Here is a 5000-nt window from a genome sequence, read left to right as displayed (position 1 = left end):
GGACAAACACACGTGTCTGTGTACCCGTTAATCCTGTCAGGACAAACACACGTGTCTGTGTACCCGTTAATCCTGTCAGGACTAACACAGGTGTCGGTGTACCCGTTAATCCTGTCAGGACTAACACACGTGTCTGTGTACCCGTTAATCCTTCTGGACTAACACAGGTGTCGGTGTACCCGTTAATCCTGTCAGGACAAACACACGTGTCTGTGTACCCGTTAATCCTGTCAGGACTAACACACGTGTCTGTGTACCCGTTAATCCTTCTGGACTAACACAGGTGTCGGTGTACCCGTTAATCCTGTCAGGACTAACACACGTGCCTGTGTACCCGTTAATCCTTCTGGACTAACACAGGTGTCGGTGTACCCGTTAATCCTTCTGGACTAACACAGGTGTCGGTGTACCCGTTAATCCTACCAGGACTAACACATCTGTGTACCCGTTAATCCTGTCAGGACTAACACACGTGTCTGTGTACCCGTTAATCCTGTCAGGACTAACACACGTGTCTGTGTACCCGTTAATCCTGTCAGGACTAACACACGTGTCTGTGTACCCGTTAATCCTGTCAGGACTAACACAGGTGTCGGTGTACCCGTTAATCCTGTCAGGACTAACACACGTGCCTGTGTACCCGTTAATCCTTCTGGACTAACACAGGTGTCGGTGTACCCGTTAATCCTACCAGGACTAACACATCTGTGTACCCGTTAATCCTGTCAGGACTAACACACGTGTCTGTGTACCCGTTAATCTTTCAGGACTAACGCACGTGTCCGTGTACCCGTTAATCCTGTCAGGTCTAACACACGTGTCTGTGTACCCGTTAATCCTGTCAGGTCTAACACACGTGTCTGTGTACCCGTTAATCCTGTCAGGACTAACACACGTGTCTGTGTACCCGATAATCCTGTCACTGACTTGATCTCAAGAGCCATGACAAGGGGTATCGCTGCACTCGACATACCAGCATATTTATATACCTAGATGACAGGACAATACTGTGGACCAACCAGACATACTGGCCAATCAATAAGTTCAATGGAATAGACAACATCCGACCATTAAGTCTACATGAATTGAGGGGTGTATTATGAACCAAGTATACCCGAGTATTAGGTGTAGATGACGAGTCAAATAAAGGGGTATTCATGTACCCGACATACCACCCAGTTATCAGGTCTAGAAGACTGGAAAAAAAGCGGTGTCTATGCACGAGATGTACCGACTTAGTATTAGGTTATATGACTAGATAAGAGAGAGGTGCATATGTACCCGAGGTACCATTCAATCATTTGAACTAGGTGACTAGACAAGAGGGGTGCATATGTACCTAACGCACTGTCCAACTATGGTAAGAAAACACCATCCAATAATTGGGTCTGGATGATCAGTAAAGAAGGGTGCATATGTACCCGAAATACCATCCAATTAATGTGTCGGGATGACTGCACAATATGTTGTCTATGTACCCGAAATACCATCCAATCACGAGGAACAAGAGGTGTCTATGTCCCCAAATACCAGCCGACCAACGGAAAAGGATGTATTACACCTGATGTGACGGCCAAGGTTTGGATGACTGTAGAAGACGAGTGTTCATGTGCCCAGTACACTCGCCAATGTGTTTATGTACCCGATACACCAGCCAATCATTCGGGTCTGGATGACTGCAGAAGAGGAGTGTTCATGTTCCCAGTACACCAGCCAATGTGTTCATGTGCCCAATACACCAGCCAATGTGTTCATGTACCCTGTACACCAGCCAATGTGTTCATGTTCCCAGTACACCAGCCAATGTGTTCATGTTCATAATACACCAGCCAATGTGTTCATGTACCCAGTACACCAGCCAATGTGTTCATGTGCCCAATACACCAGCCAATGTGTTCATGTTCCCAGTACACCAGCCAATGTGTTCATGTTCCCAGTACACCAGCCAATGTGTTCATGTGCCCAGTACACCAGCCAATGTGTTCATGTTCCCAGTACACCAGCCAATGTGTTCATGTGCCCAATACACCAGCCAATGTGTTCATGTACCCGATACACCAGCCAATGTGTTCATGTACCCGATACACCAGCCAATGTGTTCATGTTCCCAATACACCAGCCAGTGTGTTCATGTACCCAATACACCAGCCAATGTGTTCATGTTCCCAGTACACCAGCCAATGTGTTCATGTTCCCAGTACACCAGCCAATGTGTTCATGTACCCAATACACCAGCCAATGTGTTCATGTTCCCAGTACACCAGCCAATGTGTTCATGTGCCCAATACACCAGCCAATGTGTTCATGTACCCAGTACACCAGCCAATGTGTTCATGTACCCAGTACACCAGCCAATGTGTTCATGTACCCGATACACCAGCCAATCATTTGGGTCTGGATGACTCAGAAGAGGAGTGTTCATGTTCCCAATACACCAGCCAATGTGTTCGTGCTCCCAGTACACCAGCCAATGTGTTCATGTGCCCAGTACACCAGCCAATGTGTTCATGTACCCGATACACCAGCCAATCACTGGGTCTGGATGAATGTGGAAGACGAGTGTCTATGTACCCGATATACCATTCAATTATGAAGTCAAGATGACCACACACTATGGGTGTCAAGATGACCACACAGTTCTAAGGAATGTCAAGATGACCACACTCTAGAGGTGTCAAGAAGACTACACAGTTCTGAGGATGTCAAGATGACCACACAGTTCTAAAGATGTCAAGATGACCACACAGTTCTATAGAAGTCAAGATGACCACACAGTTCTATAGAAGTCAAGATGACCACACAGTTCTAAGGACGTCAAGATGACCACACAGTTCTATAGAAGTCAAGATGACCACACAGTTCTAAGGACGTCAAGATGACCACACAGTTCTATAGAAGTCAAGATGACCACACAGTTCTATAGAAGTCAAGATGACCACACAGTTCTAAGGATGTCAAGATGACCACACAGTTCTATAGAAGTCAAGATGACCACACAGTTCTGAGGATGTCAAGATGACCACACAGTTCTGAGGATGTCAAGATGACCACACAGTTCTGAGGATGTCAAGATGACCACACAGCAGGGATGTCAAGATGACCACACAGTTCTATAGAAGTCAAGATGACCACACAGTTCTACAGAAGTCAAGATGACCACACACTAGAGGTGTCAAGACGACCACACAGTTCTAAGGATGTCAAGATGACCACACAGTTCTATAGAAGTCAAGATGACCACACAGCAGGGATGTCAAGATGACCACACAGTTCTAAGGATGTCAAGATGACCACACAGTTCTATAGAAGTCAAGATGACCACACAGTTCTAAGGGTGTCAAGATGACCACACAGTTCTATAGAAGTCAAGATGACCACACAGTTCTAAGGGTGTCAAGATGACCACACAGTTCTATAGAAGTCAAGATGACCACACAGTTCTAAGGGTGTCAAGATGACCACACAGTTCTATAGAAGTCAAGATGACCACACAGTTCTAAGGGTGTCAAGATGACCACACAGTTCTATAGAAGTCAAGATGACCACACAGTTCTAAGGGTGTCAAAATGACCACACAGTTCTAAGGGTGTCAAGATGACCACACAGTTCTATAGAAGTCAAGATGACCACACAGTTCTAAGGGTGTCAAGATGACCACACAGTTCTAAGGGTGTCAAGATGACCACACAGTTCTATAGAAGTCAAGATGACCACACAGTTCTAAGGGTGTCAAGATGACCACACAGTTCTATAGAAGTCAAGATGACCACACAGTTCTATAGAAGTCAAGATGACCACACAGTTCTAAGGATGTCAAGATGACCACACAGTTCTATAGAAGTCAAGATGACCACACAGTTCTAAGGGTGTCAAGATGACCACACAGTTCTAAGGGTGTCAAGATGACCACACAGTTCTATAGACGTCAAGATGACCACACGCTAGGGGTGTCATGATGACCACACAGTTCTAAGGATGTCAAGATGACCACACAGTTCTATAGAAGTCAAGATGACCACACAGCAGGGATGTCAAGATGACTACACACTAGGGGATGTCAAGATGACCACACACTAGAGGTGTCAAGATGACTACACAGTTCTAAGGATGTCAAGATGACCACACAGTTCTAAGGATGTCAAGATGACCACACAGTTCTATAGAAGTCAAGATGACCACACACTAGAGGTGTCAAGAAGACTACACAGTTCTAAGGATGTCAAGATGACCACACAGTTCTATAGAAGTCAAGATGACCACACGCTAGGGGTGTCATGATGACCACACAGTTCTAAGGATGTCAAGATGACCACACAGTTCTAAGGATGTCAAGATGACCACACAGCAGGGATGTCAAGATGACCACACAGTTCTATAGAAGTCAAGATGACCACACACTAGAGGTGTCAAGATGACCACACAGTTCTATAGAAGTCAAGATGACCACACAGTTCTAAGGATGTCAAGATGACCACACAGTTCTAAGGATGTCAAGATGACCACACACTAGTGGTGTCATGATGACCACACAGTTCTATAGAAGTCAAGATGACCACACAGTTCTAAGGGTGTCATGATGACCACACAGTTCTATAGAAGTCAAGATGACCACACAGTTCTAAGGGTGTCAAGATGACCACACAGTTCTATAGAAGTCAAGATGACCACACAGTTCTAAGGGTGTCATGATGACCACACAGTTCTATAGAAGTCAAGATGACCACACAGTTCTAAGGGTGTCAAGATGACCACACACTAGAGGTGTCATGATGACCACACAGTTCTATAGAAGTCAAGATGACCACACAGTTCTATAGAAGTCAAGATGACCACACAGCAGGGATGTCAAGGTGACTACACACTAGGGGTGTCAAGATGACCACACAGACCGAAGGATGTCAAGATGACCACACACTAGGGGTGTCAAGATGACCACACACTAGAGGTGTCAAGATGACCACACACTAGAGGTGTCAAGATGACCACACAGACCGAAGGAT

At 45.6% G+C, this 5000-nt stretch overlaps 1 pseudogene across 1 annotated transcript in view; it reads right to left on the bottom strand.

The window, feature by feature from the left end:
• Positions 1 to 5000, bottom strand: part of LOC143297343 (myosin-IIIb-like) — a 117566-nt pseudogene that overhangs the window by 43485 nt on the left and 69081 nt on the right. The window lies entirely within an intron of this gene.

This window comes from Babylonia areolata, chromosome 22 (genome assembly GCF_041734735.1).
Source record: "Babylonia areolata isolate BAREFJ2019XMU chromosome 22, ASM4173473v1, whole genome shotgun sequence".
Classification (NCBI taxonomy): domain Eukaryota; kingdom Metazoa; phylum Mollusca; class Gastropoda; order Neogastropoda; family Buccinidae; genus Babylonia; species Babylonia areolata.
Note: the sequence above shows the minus strand (reverse complement) of the source record. Positions and strands in the feature narration are given on the sequence as shown.